Here is an 18199-nt window from a genome sequence, read left to right on the forward strand (position 1 = left end):
AGGGTCAGGGATGGTAGGCACTCAACTGACCATCGCATGCCAGGCCCTGCACAGGCCCCATCCTCCAGGTGCATATGGCCTGGTGGGTCATGGCAGATGTTGGCAAGGGCTGCCTGGCAGAGGTGACATTCAATTGGCACTTTGAAGCTCGTCAGGGTTCCACAGGGATTATCTCCACACCTTCCCTGCCCTGGTCCGGACCCCTTTCTGCTCTGGCCTCAGCTATCGCCTCCTCCCAGGGTCCCTCACCTCTACCCACACGACCCATTCCATTCTCCTACTGCAGTCACTGTGATATTTCTAAAATACAAATCAGATCACAACATTCCCCTACTGAAAACCTTTGATGGCTCCCTCCTTCCCTCCAGACAAGGTCTGGATTCCTTAGGCCTTCCATGCCTGGCCCTTGCTGACCTCTTTGGCCTCAGTGGTTATTTCTGCCTTCCACTCTGCGCAGCCAGACCGAGCGCTCCCCCAGTGCTCCACTTCCCTTCTCACTTCCTCACCTCTCCCTGGAACCCTCTGCCCTCCTCATTTCACTGGTTAACTACAACTTATTCCTCAGGCCCCAGTTTACAGGCCACTTCCTCCTGGAAGCCTTCCAGGACTGCTAGGCTATGTTGGGTGCCTCTCCTCTCTGCTCCCTTTGTGCCCTGCATGTTCATCATCAGACCCTTGGCAGTCCATTTTCTGCCCGTTTTCTCGTCCATCTCTGCTGTTGGACATGCTCTCTGTCAGGCCACAATCAAGGCTGAGTCATTTACCTTTAAGCCAAAAAGTACCTGATAAATGTTTGAATGAATGAATAGTCTAGGTAGAGGGAACTGAAAGTGTCATGGCCTAGATAGAGGAAAGTCCCCTCCCCCTCCTGAGTCCCCTCCCGCCACTCTGGCACTATGTTGTCCCCTGTGTTATATTCTTCCCTATTTTCTGTATCTAAGCCCTATCTTCTTAATTGATCTGAGAAGAGGCTGAGAGACTAGCAGACCAAAAAAGTTGTTAACAGCTAATAAACACAGAAAATGGTTCTGCTTCCCTAGCAGTGAAAATTAAATGAGCTTCACATGTTAAAATAGCAAAAAGCAATAAGAAAATGATAATACTCAGTGCTGGTGAGGGTATGGTGAAATGGCACTCCCATGCATTATTTCTGGGAGTGTAAACTGGAACAAACATTTCCGAAAACAATCTGGCAGTAACGTGCCATGAGCTCTATAAAAATTTTCAGACTTCCTGGCCTAGCAATCCTATTCTTGGTCATCTGTCCCTAGGAAATACCCCAAATATAGACAAAGTTTTATGCACAAGGCTGTTTGCTTCAATGGTTTTTTTACAGTAGCAAAAACCTGGAACAGCCAAAATTTTAAATAGGGGGGTGGCTCTGTAAATCATGTTACACAGTGATACTCTACAGTCGTTGATAATAGCCAATGTTTACTGGCATTGCAATGACTCATTTAACATTCATATCAACCTTACAAGGAACTGAGGCACAGAGAAATTAGGTAACTTGCCCAAAGTCAAGCAGTGTGTATACGATTTGAACTCAGAAAGTCGGGCTCCAGAGCCCATGTTTTCCACCCTGACACCACATCCATTAAAAAGAGGGATTAAAACCACCCTGCAGTCATTTAGGAAATACTCATGATACAACATGAGTTGTGGGGGAAGGGAAGAGTTTAAAATTATTTGTATAGGTAGAGCAATGACATCTATATAAAAACCGGGTGCTGAGGGAAAAGATAGGAAGGAAACACCAAAATGCTAGCAGTGGTGTGTTTCAGGCTTGGGGTGGGGACAGAAACAGGGGTGGGTTTTGGTATATTTCATTTCCCTATTGTCCGACTTTTCTGAAACGTGGCTACATGACTTTTTAAGGAATATTTTTAATAAAACTAAAGGTTCAGGCAGCTTTGGCCAAGAGAGACACCCCAGCCTCTGCCTATGGCCCCACTAGGATCCTGGCCTCAGGCCCTGCAGGTTTACCCAGGAGGAGAGAGGGGCTCAGAGAGAGTCAGGGGCTTGCTCAAAGTCCCACAGTGAGCCTCAAGCCCTACCCCAGACCCCGGCCAGGAGCGCAGTCAGAGACGGACTCCCCTGCCTATCTGGGGACTTTGGGAGCCAAAGCCAAACAAAGGAAAGCCTGCCCACTCACTCACTCTCCTGCTTAAAATCCCTATTGGGTTGCCATAACTTTTGGGGTATAGTTCAAACTCCCCAGGGTGGCCCAGGGCCTTTGCTAAGGAGGCCTTGCTGGCCACATGCATCCCTCCCTCCAGCCTCACTAAACTACCTGCAGGTTCCCAAAACAAGTTGCTCTCATGCCACCATGCCTTTTTCTGCACAGGCTATGCCCTTCCACGTGGGGGGCCATCATCCAGTTGGAACCTTGTCAGATGCCCATCAGCCATCAGAAGTCAGCTGAGGTGTCACTGCCTAGAGGAAACCTTCCTGATCGCCAGCCCCATCCTAAGCTACATTTGCAGCCTCTCCCCTGAGCTCACACAGCCTCCTGGGCTCCCCTTACCTAAGCACGTATCCCCCTACCCTAGAATTGCCTGATAACTTATCTGTCCAATCCCCCAGGTGTCAGTGAGATCAGGGCTTGGGTCTGATTCTTGGTTACAACCCTATATCCAGACTCAGTGGCACAGCTCACCCAGCTCTTCCTTCAGGTCTCAGCTGAAGGTCACTCTCTGACCCTCTCCTGTTACACACGCCTGTGGCCCCCTGCATTCCCCCTACCCCACCTCTGTATCACGCCTCTAAACACTGCCTCCAGCCATGACCCTCAAGGACAGGGCCACTGCTGCAGCCCCAGAGCCTAGCACCGGCCACATAGTAGGTGCTCAAGTGCCTAGTTCACCCTAGCTGCTCGATAATGTTCACTGAGGGAAGCCATGGGAGGAGGGGGTCTGTCCATGCGGGTCTTGAAGATGGGGAAGTCTGCCAGGAGAGCAAGAGGGTAGAGAGAGAGCAGAGGGGCATGTGTGCAAAGACATGGAAAGCTGCTAGCTTCCTAGGACAGAAAAGCTTTCTCAAAAATGCCCCCTGGCCCAGGGAGGGGCAACAAGGTACTGCTGGGGTATGGCTGAGCTAGGGGCAGGGGTGCTCCTGGGAAGACGAGCTCATCCCATTGAGGGATAAACAAAGACTGCATGAAGGTGGGACTTACTGATAGCAGGAAGGGGAGATGTCAAGAGAGAGATGCCAGGGAAGGGCAAGCCGAGTGGGAAGAAATGCATGTGCAAAGGCCCCGAGGCAGGAAAGCACGTACCCTCGTGTTTGGTCTGGTGTGGGCCCAGTGCAGGAATTCACAGGGGAAGGAGGGAAAAGTTGCCAGGGCAGTTCATAAAGGGCCAGAGTTCCAGGATAAAGCGCTTGGATGAAAGGCCATGCAGGGCCATGTTCAGGGGTCCCTGAGCCAGGAAAGGCCATGGTCAAGGTTTTCAACAGACAGGTCATCATGGGGCCAGAAGGATGGCCTGGAAGGAACAAGCAGGAGATGGTCTACGAGAGGGAAGCTGAGGTTTCCCACCTTCCCAGTGCTTTGAGACCCCATGTGCTCAGTTTTCCTCCCATGACCCCTCTGCCCTCCATGTGCCCCCAACTCCACACAGCCAGAGTCCTGAGTCCCAGCTGCTGCCCCCCACGCCACCCCCAGTACCCAGGCCAGCCTCGGAAACTTGTTCCTGGGAACTTCCTGTGAGGAACTAGGCCTCTGAGGGTCCTGGATCCAATTAGGCTGGGTTTCCACAGCCCTGCAGGGCTGCGAAGGGCCGTTTTCATTGTGCTGATGGGGCTGATCAGAGTGGGAGGGGGCTGCTGTGTGCACCCTGGTCAATGGAAGCTGGGATGTGGTCCCTTCCCCTCCCTGTCCCTCCCCTCTCCTACCAGCCACTCACAGACACCCAGGGAGGTGACCCTCTCTGGAAGCCCCAGTGCCCTCACCAGGGAATGGGCCATGACCGCCTTCTCAGGGCTGAGCGGACATTCTGCAGGCTTTGAACACATGCCCTTCTCTGCTTCCATTTCCCCTTGGGTCCCCAGCTCCCATCCCCACAGGGAACTCCTTCTGCCAGGGTGAAATGACAATAATAATAAATCACTGAGCACTTCTTCCATATCAGGCACTATTAGGTGCTTTACAAGTATTTCTCACTCAGGCTCCTAACGACCCTGTGAGGTGGATGCTGTGAACATTTCGAAATGTAACACACATTCAGAAAGATGCCTGGAACAAAAATGAGCAGCTCAACGACTTATTACCAAGCACACATCCAGAGGGCCCAAAAGCCCCCACCCGTGTCCCTTCTCGATTGCAGTCCTCGCATCCCCCAAAGGTCCCACCCTGCTGGCTTCCAGGGCAATCTCTCCCTTGCTTGGGGTCAGGAATGAGGCGCAGAGAAGATGTAACCTGCCCAAGGTCGTGCAGCTGGTGAGGGCAGAGGGAGTTGGACGCCTCTGCCATCTGCTTGCTGTGTGACCTTTAGCAAGTCCATTTCCTCTCTGGGCCTTTGTTCCTTCCTCTATAAAACAAAGAGATTCAACTAAATCACAGCCTGGATTCTTGGACCCTCTGAGGGGCGATGTGGCCACTGACGGGTTAAAAGTAAAGATTCAGGAACAAGACAACCTGGGTCAAAGCCCCAGAGACTGTTACCAAACTGGAATGATAAAGGTATGGCCTCAGTGTCTTTGTGAGGATTCGATGACTGAATACGTAACAAGTCTTTAGAACAGTGCCTGGTACACAGTAAGGATTCAGTGTTGGTCGTTGCGGTTTTGTCATTAGGTTCTCCGAGGCATTCGGGAGACTTTCCCAACATTTCAAAGACCCACATGGAAATGTGACCAACCAGAGACATCACCTGGGCTGGGGGGCGGTGGATGCGGCAGCTCGGGGAGCCTTTCAGGCCCCACAAGGGCTGCTTGGCAGACCAGTGGAGAGCCAAGTCTGGGATTACGCAAAGCAAGAGAGCCAGCTGCTGAACCCCAGCTGTGGCCTGGCCCCCAGGAGCTTTCTAGACAGGTCCTAGGGGTCCCAGGTCGGGAACCCCCAGCAGGTGGTCAGAGCCTGTCCTCATGCTGTATCTCAGGACCCCTGGGGTGGGCAGCGGGTGGGGCAGGACAGACAGGGCTCAGGCCCGGGGTGGAGGCCACCAGGTAGAGTGGGCCCTGAGCAGGGCAAGGCAGCAAAGGGAAGGTTGGGCTGGTCAGAGAGAGGGATGGAGAGGGCCTGAGGTGGACATGTGGGTCGGGGTCGAGGCCAGGGAAGACCTACTACAGGCCCTGGCAGGCCAGGCCCACCTCCCCCAGGTCTCAGGGCTACCGCCTTCTCCATGTTCCTTGGTTTCCCACCTCAGGGCCTTTGCTCCAGCTGTTCCCTCTGCCTGGAATGCCCTCACCTGGAAAACTTCAAGCCAGTTCAGCTATCACTTCCTCCCAGAAGCCCCTCTCCCCTACACACACGATTATCGTCACTGGTTATAGTAACTCTAAAAGCACCACTTTCCTCATCGTAGGAAAGTGGTTCCTTTCCAGCAGTGACCAGAGTCTGTAATCACATCATCATTTGTGTTTGTCTAATGTCTCCCCGACCAGGGCAGAAACGATATCAGTTTTCCCCACCTCTGTCCCCAGCATGGAGCGTGGGCCCTGGTATATAGTAAATGCTCAAGAAGTCCTGCTGAGTGAAGGTGGGAGGTCCAGGCAGGCTGCAAGCAGATCCGGGCAGGGTGTGGGCACACACAGGTGCACGGGTGTGCAGGAGGCACTGTGTGCAAGGCCAGAACGTGAGGCTGGTATAAGAGGCACCTACGTGTAAAACACATGTGCGCATGAGTATGCCTGCGTGCAGGTGATAAACATGGCGTGTACAAGAGTGTGGAAGTACACGAGGAGGGGCAGGCAGGCAGCTGTGTGTTGTTTCCTGGCAGGTGCACACGGGCATATGAACATGTAAGCTGTGGGTGGCAGGAATGCATACACGTGCTTCTGTGTGATGTGTGTGCATCACGTGTGTGGACTTGTCTCCTGAACTCCTGGCTCCTATAGGCCCAGTTTGGGGCACCTCTGGTGGTGTTTCTGAAATAGCAGGGGAGCACCTCAAATTGGCAAAAGTGGGGCAGGGGGAGCAGGGTCAAAGGTGGAAGCAGAATGGCTGATAGTATGAATATGTGCAAGTGTGTGTATTTGAGTGTGTCTGGGGGGGGTGTGCCCATCCCAGCCAGGTGTCCTCCCATTGAACCCCAGAACCTGAAATGGCTAAGCTGTCCCCTCAAGGAACATGAAGCCTTTGCCCAAAGCTCAGAGGAGGACTCAAATGGTAGGGACCGCCCCCCAAGGATATTCTGCCACACGGATGAGGCAGGGACAAGGGAGGACGCTTTGGGCCCCAGAGCCAAATCCCTTGGCCTTCCCCACACACCTTATCCATTCAACACACCACTCCGCCCCGTCCCCGAATCCTACCAGCCTCCAAAGCCCGGCGCCAGCCCTGGTTCCACAAAGCCAAACCCACAGCCCCCAACCCACTTCCACTCCACCCACCCAAGTCCAGGTGGGGCGCTGGGCCCTCTGCAGCCCTGCACCTCGAGGAGTGTTACCCCCATTGTGAAGACGAGGAAGCCGATGCAACAGAGGGAGCAGCTCCCCAACCACGGCTGTCGTTGCCTTTGAACCCCAAGGCACATATTGTGGCAGCCTGTCGGCACCCGAGGAGAGGAAAGTCCACCAGGCAAAGCGTCGGGAGGTGTGGACAAGGCCTACTCCTCTCCTTTGCCGCTGTAGTTTCCCCAATGGACAGACTGAGGTTTGGCTGGATAATCTGTGAGGTCCACCTCTCCTCAATTAGTGTGTGACTTTAGATCTCAAATGGTTCTCCACGAATTGGGTATACATGCGGCTACATGGAAAGATAACTGTCCTCTTTCCCCCAGTACACCAAGCCTTTCCAATACCCTGGACAAGGGCCTAGCATGGTGCTACAGAGACAGGAGGAGCTTGGGATGCATGTACGCTCGGTGCCCGGTCATACAGTCAACACCGGGCACCGAGGAGGCCTGCCCTCAGGGAGCTCACAACCCAGTAGGGAGAAAGAAGCTACTGAAGTCATGAAACTATAAGGTCAAAAGCACTGGGAAACTGTATCACTAACATCACTTCCCAAGTGCTATTCACAGGGGGAGGTGCAGCACTTCACACTGTGTAAAGAAGACCTTTCCAGCAATGACAATTGTCTGACAAAGGGAGGCTAGGGGGCCTGGTGAGGAGGGAAATCCCTGCCACTCTAGCGGAGATCAGAGGCCCTCTTGTCAAGGATGTGGGTAGGGGGTTCCCGCTCTGTGCAGGGGTCAGGTGAGGCTGGGCTTCCCCTCACCAGCTGTGGGATTCTAAGGCAGAGTCCCAGAGTGCTGGATTCAAATTGCACAATGTGCCTGTTGAGCTCTGTGACCTTGGGCAAGTTACCTAATCTCTCTGTGCCTCCATTTCCTTGGCTGTAAAATGGGGGTAATAACAATGAGGATTAAATATGTCAACATTTACAAAGCCTTTTGGAACACGGCCTGGCACAATGTAAGCACTCTGGGCCACTAAATAAGTAAGGCAGTGAGAGCTCTTTGTAAAGGGTCTAAGTCCCAGATTGGATCAAGTGCAAACTCCAGTGTCAAAGGTTCTGAGGCGGAAATCTTCTTAGATGCTAAGGTTCTGAGACTGAAAGAGACTAGGATTCTTAGATCCCATGATTTAATCATCTCATTATTTCCTGACAACAGCCCGGAGCCTCCCAGGGGAGGAGAGGGCAGAGCTTGGTGTCACTTCATCTCCCAGGGGCTGCCCCACAGCCAGGGCTGCCACCACACCTGGGCTCCCCGGCATCTCCTCATGTCCACCAAAGCCACAGCCACCCCGTGCTGGACCCACCTGCCCACTCGCCTGCATGGGGTTTAAGCATGTGCCAGCTGTGCAGACAGGCAAGAAGTGCAAATAAACAAATACATGAGGAAGTTTCGGATACTGATAAGAGCTGCAAGGGCTGATGTGACCGAGAGTGACAGTGGGAAGCTATCACAGAGCAGGTGGCCAGGGAAGCCCCAACTGAGTCGAAACCTGTAAAACAAGAAGGCGCCAGCCGTGCAAGCATTCCAGGTTGGGGGTGAATGTGCAAAGGCCCTGACAACAGGCTTTGTAAATTCGAGGTGCAGAAAGAAGCTGGTGTGGCTGGAAGTGGTGAGACTGGGGGGTAGAGGGGGAGCTGAGGTCGAGGGATGGGCAGGCCCGGACCATAAAGGGCCTTGTAGGCCTCTAAAGGACTTTGGATTTTTGTTCTTCAAAATGCCTAGGAAATATTAAAAGAGTTTCAGCAGGGGAATGACAAGGCTAAACAAGGCTTTCAGGGTCCCCAGATCATTGGGCTCTTTCTGAAACCAGCACAATGGTTTTCAAAATCGAGGTAGGGCCTGAGTTGGTAATCAATAATCCTTCTAATTCAGTTAGTGTACACTGAGCTCCTACTACATGCCTGGCCACGGCGGGGAGACATCACCGACACTCTTGTGTTCGTTCCCAACAAGCCATGAGAGAGTCACAGAAATTACCCCATTTTAAAGATCAAGAAATCGAGGCTCAGAGAGGGGAAGAATGTGCCCAAAGTCACACGAGCCATACACCACACTGTACAAACTGTAAAGACAAATGGATCTTGGTCCCAGGACCCAGATTCACCATCATGGTAGTGGTATTTTCAAGCCCCTGCTTCTCCAACAGACCTTCCCTGGGGACTCATGTAGGCACCCATGGATACTGCCCTAGCTAGTGCTCTCTGCACCCTGTTAGCTTTGGAGCCCTGAAGGACTGTCCTTGTATTTCACATGGCTGTCCAACCTGGGCTAGGTAAGCTAGGGATTGGCTGGCTGGACAGATGAACGGATGGATGGATGGATGGATGGATGGATGGATGGATGGATGGGAGGGCAGATGGATGACTACTGAAATGACTAACCAATAAACTAATGAATGTACAATGAAAGAATAAAAGAATAATCTAGCAAACTAATGAATGAACTAATGGATGGAGATGAATGAATGAATAAATGGAGGAAGGAAGGAAGAAAGGACTCTCACTTTACAGAGAGGCAGGGAAGTGTCTGCCCAGGGAAGGGCTGGAGCCAGGCTAGCTTCAGACCCAGTCCACACCTCACCCACACACCAGGGGCCATCTTGCCCCCATCCCCCAGACTACAGACAGCCTACTCCTCAGCCTCCGGGACAAAGCCATGCCTCTGCCAGGTGCTGGCCATTATAGTGCCCGTGGCCCCATCACCATAACCACCAGCAAGCAGTGGAATCTGGCGGGAGGTAGAGTGCTTCACTCTCCCTCTGAGTGTCTCACAGACAAAAGGAGACAGGAGACAGGCTCTGCTCCTAGCTGGGACTCAAACTGCTGGGTGACTTCAAGCCCGTGGCTGCCCCTCTCTGAGCCGAGATGACCTCTCAGGGCCTTTTCAGCTCTGACACTCTTTAAGGGGTGGGCTTCTAGATTTTTTACACAGTCACTGGGGTCAGCAGAAGAATTTGAAAGATCAAAAACTAGAAGTTGGGAAAGACACCTGTCCACAAGTACCAAAGTCCACCCAGGAAAAGACTCCCTGGACAAGGAGTCTGGAAGCCCTCCTCTACCACTGCTCAACCTCTCCAAGCCTCAGTTTCCTAAATTTTAAAATGGGGTTAAGTATCCCCCACCTTGACAATTTCACCTGAGTTTCTGGGAGAACCTGATGTGATAACAATCACGCACTACACGGTGCAAATTGTAAAGTTCCCTTCACCCAGGCAGGATTATGATGGTGGTGGGCAGGGGTAGGAGTGAAGGTGGACATGCTGTCCCATTCCAGTCCAGTTCTGTCCAAAATGACTCTTCCAGGGGTCAGACCCCCAACAGAGAACAGTGGAGAGAGCCCAGATGTGAAAACCTGAAATCTGAGTCCCTGTCTCAGCTCTCCATCTAACTGGCAGTGTGACTTTGGGAAAATCACTTCCCCTCTCTGGACTTCAGTTTCTCCATCAGAAAAATGCCTGGCTTGGTACCCTCTGGCTCAGACATGCCAAGTTCTGCAGCCCTGAATCCCTAAGCCCCAGGCTTCAACCCCTGGCTCTGCCCAAAGTGAGCTCACCCTGCCCTGTGGAGCCAGGACACAGACCAGGAGTGACTGGAGGGGTCTCCCCTCCAGGAGACCTTGGGGCAGGGGTTAGACAGGCTTAGTGTCCTCCCAGGACAGACAAACTTTCCCAAAAGGGAAAGACCACACCCAACCAAGGCTGCCCAGGTGCCTTGGACAGCGCCAGCCACCCCAGACCTCGTGGGCCTGGCCTTCAGAATACTTCTGTAGCCTGAAAGCCAGCAAGCCCTGACCTGTCCAGAGAGATACTTCAGGAACTTCACCCAAGTCCAAACTGCCTCCAACAGGGAGCCTCCAGGGCAGGGCAGGGGCGGCAGAGGGGGTAAGAGCACACCCCAGGAAAGAGGCTCAGACGACCACCACCGGACCTCTCCTGGCCCCTCCCCTCAGACAGGTCCCACTGGGGCTGCCGGCCTGCACCCAGCCAAGAGCCAACCACCTGGGGGCATTCACCACCAGAAGCCACCTACCAGGGCCAGGAGGCCCACCAGGTCGGGGAAGGGGCTCTCCAACTGCCAAGCACACTTGCCCAAGGGCTCAGGGAGCCACCCCAGCACCCAGGGCAGGATTTCCGCCTACAATGGGGCCCTGGCCACCCATGAAGGAGACAGGCCCACCCCACCCCCAGCTCAGAGCTCTGAGGGTTCCACACTGCTCCAGGACAGGGTGGGGGAGAGCACGATTACTTCCTCATGCCGAGGGTCTTAGTTGGAAACCCAGGGCCCACTCAGAGCCCCTATTGCCAACCCTCTCCTCCAAATCTGAGAATATAGTTCCTTACAATGCCGTTTTACGCGGCCTCTTCCAAAAGACATTTCCTGGTCCCCCGAAACCCCCGTCCCCAATCCTCCACATCCCCCCCGCAGCTCTGGGGAAATCGGCAGTTAACTTTTTCCCAAAAATCCCGCAGAGGCAGCTGGCTGGGGGGAGAAATGCGCCCCGAGATCCTTTCGCGGCATTTCACCGCCTTCCAAAAGAAAAAAAAAAAAAACTAAAAAAAAAAAGGAAAACTTTCGGAGTTAACTTTAAATTCCCAACCCTCCCCCCAAAATCGCCCAGCGGCTTCCTTTTTTTTCTCTCTCTCTCTTTAAAGTGCAATTGCATTGTGTCTCACCTCCCCGAAAGGCTCGCGGCTCTCGCCAAAGAAAAGGAAAAAAGCCAACCCTTCGGGTGCCCCCTCTGCTTCCAGCCGCCTCTCCCACATTCTCAGACAGTTTTATTAAAATTTTCAGACAAAAGAAAAACAAAAATGGCAGCCTGGCTTATTTTTAAAACAGGACAGGGACGCCATATTCTGCAGATCTGCAAAAAAAGGGAGAAATCCGGCACTGGCCGCTCCACCCGGCCGGCTGCAAAGTGCGCGAACCGCGTCGTTTGCAATCCGTTTATTTGCATTAAGCCCCATGAATCATTGTTTACCGGAGAATTGCAGCAGGTTTGAATAGCCCGGCTTAAGAAAACACACACACGCGCGCGCACACACACACACACACACAGGCACACGCACACTCGGAGAGCAGACCAGACACACCGCCGGAGACACTTCCTACCCCGCGCGCCGCTACTGCCGCCACTCCGGGCCGGGCCCGAGGTGCAGGCGGCCCCGGGTCCTCTGAGCGCCCCGGCCCGCGCTGACAGCGCCCGCGCTCCGGCCGGCCCCCCGCCCGCAACTCGGCGCAACTTTCCCGCGGGCGGGCGCCCGCCGCCGCCGGGCCCGCTCCCCGCGCTCCGGGCCCGCACGGACCTGGCTGTGCTGGCGGCGGCTCCGGGACGCGGCCGCAGCCCCGCGCCCGGCGGCCCGAGTAGGGCCGGGCTGGGGCTCCGGCTCCGGGCTCCGGCTCCGGCTCGGTGCGGAGCCGCGCGCAAACCTTCCGGGTCGCCTGCTGTTCACTTCTGGGTTCTGCAAGCGCTGAGGCGGCGGCGGCGGCGGCGGCGGCGGGAGGCTGGGTCTGCAGCGCCGCGCGGCCCCCCGTGCGCTCGGCGAGCCCCCGCGCCAGGCGCCCGGCTCCGGGGGGGCCGCGTCGGGCCCCCGCCTCTCCGGCTGCGCAGCCCGTCCGGCCCCGGGGGCTCCCGCGAGTGGGCAGCGCCGGGCGCGGGCGACGGCGCGGGAGGGGAGGGGGCCGGGCGGGGGGCGGGGGCGGGCCGCGCGCTGGGGGCCCCGCTTGGGCCCCGGGGCCTCGTCTCGCGCTCGCCGCCGCCGCCGCTGCCGCCTCGCAAAGTTGCGCGGCGCCCCCCGCCCGCGCCGCGCCGGAGGCAGAGCCACAAAGGAACTCCTCGCCCCCCTCCGCCCGCCCGAGCCGCGCGGGGAGGGCACCGGCGCCCGGCCCTAGGCCAGCCCCTTCCCCAGCACGGGGGCTCCCGGGGCCCCGGCTGCCGCGGCCATTGTCCCGCCCAGGCCCCCTCCCCGGCGACGGCGGACTGGGGACCTGGGCCTGGCGGGCCGCGGCCCCGACCAGGCCGAGCCCGCGCGGGGCCAGGCCGCGCCTGGGGGTCTCCCTCGCAGACGGCAGGCAGGAGGGGACCCCCAGGATGGGCTCCCACACCTGATAACCAACGATCGCGCTCAAAATCCAGGCTGAGATTTTTGTTTTTAAGTCGAGGACACGGGGATGGGGGGAGGGGGAGAAGTTTGTACAGGCCAGGCCACCCCCTCCCTCAGTAAGCTCCGGCGCTCCCTGGCCCTAGGCCCGAGCCCCCAAAGGGTGGGGCCGCCGGAGGTTGTCAGTGGCTGTCCTCGCCGAGTCTCTCAGAGGTGGCACCGGCTGTCCCCCAGCTCCAGACCTCAGAGCCATCTGTGTGTGACTCCTCCTCCCGCTTCACCCTCCCCAGCCAATCAGTCACCAAGTCCTCCCGATTCGGCCTCCCGGGCTGTGTCAGCTTCCAAACTTCACTTCTACCTGAGGCGGCGGCCAGTCCCTGGGTCCTTTCACCGGGCTCAGACCTCCTGTGACACTCACTCACTGCCAGCCGGCCTCTAGGCCACGATGAATCAAGGCTGGCCCTGCCCTCAGGGAGCACCCAGTCCCCTGGGGAAGGACACACACATAAACAATCACCTGCCAGTGTTTGCCTTCCTCCGGGAAGCATTTCCCAATTCGTTAAATAGTGATTAAGGACCTCCTATCAGACGCTGTGCTGGTTGGCTGGAAACACAGCTATGAGCAAGTTGGACAAAATCCCTGCCCTCCTGGAGATTCCAGTCTAGCACAGGATGTCAAGGCTGTGAGCAACTGGAGGACAGCGCCCACGTGGACCATTTGTGTTAAAGCCCTAAGCACAGTGCCTGGCACCGAGCAGAGCACAATACATATGTGTAGTGGGAATTAGGTGGAATTATAAAGGGGAAGAGGATGTAGATGACACAGAGGAGGCCATTTTTTTTTTCCCTCAGGGAAGTGGAGAAGCTCTTCAGAAATTAGTTCTGGGGTGAGCTGGGTTGGGAAGAAGGGAGGGTTTTCCAGTTTCCAGGAAAATGGGGGTGGTAAATAGCAACCCATTGTTGAGAAGTTCAGTGAAATGATAAATTAATAAATGGGAGAGGAGACAAATCTCTCATGCAGAAGAATTTGAAATAATTTCTGCAGATAGCCAAGGAGGTGGGCTGCATAGAGTGACTTCCTTCCAAAGTGTGCAGTATGAAAAAGGAGGGGAAGAGGAGTAACTTCACAGCAGAGAAACCTGACACCAGCTACCTCAGCCGGGTGATCAACGCCAACATCAACAGTCACAAGTCACATTGACAGTATGTATGTTTGACAGTATGTGATGAAAATGACACTTTACCTCTCTGGTCTTCCTCCCAATAACCTGTAATTTCAGTCTTGTCATGAGAAAAACATCAGGCCAAATAGAACATTAGGGCATCCGAAAAAAATACCTAACTAGTACTCCTCAAAACTGTCACGGTCATCAAAAACAATGAAAGTCTGAGAAACTGTCATAGCCCAGAGAAGCTTAAAGAGATGTAACAACTAAATGTAATGTGGTATCCTAGACAGGATCCCGGAACAGAAAAAAGATGTTAGGCTAAAAACTAAGGAAATCTTAATAAACAATGGACTTTAGTTAACAGTAATAAATCAATAAAAGTTTTCATCAATAATTGCAACAAATTAAAAAAATATAACATACTAACATGTTACTAATAGGGAAAACTGAGTGGGAGGGTGGGGGAACATATGGGAACTCTGTAATATCTTCTCAATTTTTTTATAAACCTAAAACTGTTCTGAAAAATAAAGTCTAGGGACTTCCCTAGTGGTCCAGTGGTTAAGAATCCATCTTGCAATGCAGGGGACGCCAGTTCGATCCCTGGTTGGGGAAATAAGATCCCACAGGCCGCGAGGCAACTAAGCCTGTGCCACAACTAGAGAGAAGCCCGCGATGCAACGAAAGATCCCTCGTGCTGCAACTAAGACCTGATGCAGCCAATAAATAAATAAATACTTTTAAAAAGATAAATATTTAAAAAATAAAATAAATAAAAAATAAAGTCTAATAGGAAAAAAAAATTCACCAACCCATGTGATTGTTAATATCATTGTTGTTCAATGAAGTAGTGCTTGACATAGCACCTAACACATTCTAAGGGCCCAACGAGTGTTATTATGTTATTATTATCATCATCATTGCAATTCTAAGTACTTAGAATAGCACATGCAAAGGCACTGGAGTTTAGGGTGGAGAGGGAGATGGGAGACAGAATCCTGAAGGCTTTGACTGCTGCTGAGCTGGAATCTTTATAAGGGATTTATGGGGGAGGGTAACATGATCTGTCCCTGCCTCACCAGCCTCCTGTCTAACCACCTGGAAAGCTATGCTTCAGTCAGACTAAGTGAGCTGCTGTCTCAGGCCTGGCTCTTTACCTTCCAAGGCACACGCTGTTCCCTCTGCCTGGAATACCCTTCCTTGTCCTTTCATCCCACCTTTCCTGGTCACTTTTAACTCATCCTTCAGGTCTTAACTTAGCTGTTCTCTAAAAAGTCTTTTGGGAGCATCCAAGAGGCTTTTAATATGGTCTGAATGGAATTGGTGTGGGCTGAGATGCAAGAAGCCAGAGGTGAAGAAATTGAACTCATCTCTTTGCCACTGCCACCCAGACCTCTCTACCCCAAATCCAAGCACGCTGGACATTGCCCCTTCCCTGAACACACTGTGCACCTTCATGCCTCCAGGCCTCTGCTCATGCTGTTCCCTCTGCCTGGGATCCTCAGTTCTTTTCCACCCATCTTTTATCTCTCTAGTGAACACCTCCTTATCAAAGTTCAGCTCATACATCACCTCCTCTGTGAGGCTATTCAAGGTCCTCTGTGTGGGGAGAGGCACTTTCCTCTGGTTTCCAAGAGCACCATAGTCCTCTGGCCACAATGCTGGCAAAGCACTTATCATGGTGCATTAGAATAAATGTTTGCTGAATGGATGGACAAATGATCGGGTGAACAGCAACCCACTCTTACCCTCTCCAGTTCTTCAAATCCTCCTTATTCTCCTCCAGGAAGCCCTCCATGACCACTCCAACCCACTGACCTCCCTCCTTCTTCTTCTCCCTCCTTCTTCTTTAATTTTTACAATTTAGCCCCTGATTATATTCTAACTGTTGTGTATATAAGTATCTGTCTCTTGGGTTAGAGTAAATGCTTTGAGGAAGAAACCATGTCTTACATGTTCTACTTTTTCACTCATTCAACAAGTATTTACAAAGCACCTACTTCTATGTTGCCGCTAGGGTCCAGACTCTGGAGAGGCAGTGAACAAGACCCAGGCCCTGCTCTGTTAGAGCATTAGTTAGGATAAGCCAGACTATGCTGCAGTAACAAAGAACTCCAGTGACATATCACAAAACCTCAGTGACATAACACGAGTTGTTTATTTCTCCCATGTGCCACATGCTCATCCTGGGTCCTCTGCTCTAGTCACTTGGAGACCAAGGCTGAGGAGTCCCTACCATCTTGAAGCTGCACCCACTGGAACATGTGGCTTTCTCAGTTACCATGGCAGGAGAAGAGAGGCTAGAGAATCTTCTCCATCCATTGGCCAACACTAGTCACATGGTCCTGCCCAACTGCAAGGGAGGCTGGGAAGCAGTGTTCCTCTGGAAGGCAAAGAGAAGTGGACCTTAGTGAGCTCTCCCACCGTCTGTTCCAGGAGACAGAATTTAACAGATAACCAAGCAAATAAGTAATTCATCTCATAAGAGCTTCAAAGGGGAGATTGGAGGTGTCGGGGAGGAGGTAAGAGAAAATCAAGGAGAACTTCCCAGAGGAAGGGCCACATAAGCCGAGACCAGAGAAGAGATGAGAGAAGAGCATTTCTGGCAAAGAGAACAGTACGTGAGGTTCTGAGGCAAAGAGGAGCTTGCTGTATTGCAAGGCCAAAAAGACAGTGGAGCTCAAATGGAATGAGGGGGGTTGCAAAGTGATGCTGAGGGCCAGAAGTCCCAGGCAGGCTCTGGCAAGGATTTAGGATTTTAGCTTAAGAGCAATAGGAAGTCATGGAGAGGCAGGCATTAAGCAGAGAAGTGGTCAGATTTCTTTTCAAAAGGTCCCTGTGACGGCTGGGAGAAGAATGGACTGGAATGGGGTGAAGCAGGAAAGCAGGGAGGACAGGAGGGAGATTTTCAAAGTCTGCCAGGTGAACAATGGTGATGGATTGGACCAGGGTGGCACTAGCAGAAGTGGAAAGAACTGGACAAATGTGTGACATATTAAGGACTCCGTGTCACCAGGACTTGGTGACAAATGGATGTAGGTAGTGAAGAAACAAGAGGTGTCCAGGCGATTCCCAGCTGCCGCAGCCCCATCATGGCAAGCACAGGCTGGCTTCATAGCCTTGCATCCGCAGCCTGTTCACAGTGGGATCTTGATGCCAAGAGATTTCCATCTTCCTCTCTTTGCCCTCAGCTGAAGCTAGCTGCCTCTTCATCCCACAGACTGGGGTGTACCTCCCATCAGAACTAAAAACAACCTCGAGCATCAACACATGTACTTTCTAATTGCACCCCGACAGGATTCCTGGGAGGACGGATGGCAGGGATGTTATACCCCACTTCACAGGTGGGAAAACTGAAGCCCAAAGAAGGAAAATGGTTGGCTAAGTTTGGAGCCAGGTTTTCAGCTGAGGTCCTCCAACTCCTGGTCCAGAGCTCTGTTTGCTGCAGGGCCTGGTGGGTGCTATGTGGTGTTAGCTGAGTCAGTGAATGAATGAATGAATGAGCATGTGAGTTCTCTGCCCATTCACTCTCTTTACCTTTGCCTATTTTATTTCTCTCAAGACGGCTGTAGAGTTTAGAGTTAACAGATTAGGTTTAAGAGTTCAACAGAGCTAGGTTTGAACCTCAACTTTGTCTCTTATAGGCTGGTGGTTTTAGGCAAGTTTTTTTGTTTGTTTTTTATTTAATTTATTTATTTTTGGCTGCGTTGGGTCTTTGTTGCTGCGTGCAGGCTTTCTCTAGTTGCGGTGAGCAGGGGCTACTCTTCGCTGCGGTGGCTTCTCTTGTTGTGGAGCACAGGATCTAGGCACGTGGGCTCAGTAGTTGTGGCTCGTGGGCTCTAGAGCGCAGGCTCAGTAGTTGTGGCTCACGGGCTTAGTTGCTCCGCGGCATGTGGGATCTTCCTGGACCAGGGCTTGAACCCGTGTCCCCTGCACTGGGAGGCGGATTCTTAACCACTGCGGCACCAGGGAAGACCTAGGCAAGTTTTTGGGGTTTTTTGTTCTCTCTCTGGGCCTCAGTTTTCTCATTTGCAAATAGAGCATGGCAATACCTACTTCACAGGGGAAGTACAAAATGAGATCATGCGTGGGTTAGGCCATTGCAATGTTGGCTTGCCTGTACTTCAGGGACCCACTCTCACCTTATCTCCTCTGGAAAAATCTTCCCTGAGAACACCCACCCCTACTAGGAACTTCTGTTATCTTCAGGATGATCTCATAACTCCATGGACCTCTACTTTTTTGCGCACTTATCCCAGCTGTAATTCTGCATTCAGATTGCTAATCCTTTCATTGGACACCAGATGATA

General features: G+C 53.1%; 1 protein-coding gene across 3 annotated transcripts in view; it reads right to left on the reverse strand.

Moving 5' to 3' along the window:
- Positions 1 to 13139, reverse strand: part of ZNF362 (zinc finger protein 362) — a 37169-nt gene extending 24030 nt beyond the window's left edge. The window contains exon 1 of one of the 3 annotated variants that reach the window (XM_061186837.1): positions 13079 to 13139. The gene's annotated coding sequence lies outside the window, so the exon portion shown is untranslated. Of the gene's footprint in view, positions 1 to 3277; positions 3324 to 11925; positions 12062 to 13078 lie in introns of those variants that run through there. The other 2 variants (XM_061186834.1, XM_061186835.1) reach the window with 2 other exon arrangements.
- Positions 13140 to 18199: the final 5060 nt, after the last annotated feature.

This window comes from Eubalaena glacialis, chromosome 3 (assembly GCF_028564815.1).
Source record: "Eubalaena glacialis isolate mEubGla1 chromosome 3, mEubGla1.1.hap2.+ XY, whole genome shotgun sequence".
In the NCBI taxonomy this organism is placed as follows: Eukaryota; Metazoa; Chordata; class Mammalia; order Artiodactyla; family Balaenidae; genus Eubalaena; species Eubalaena glacialis.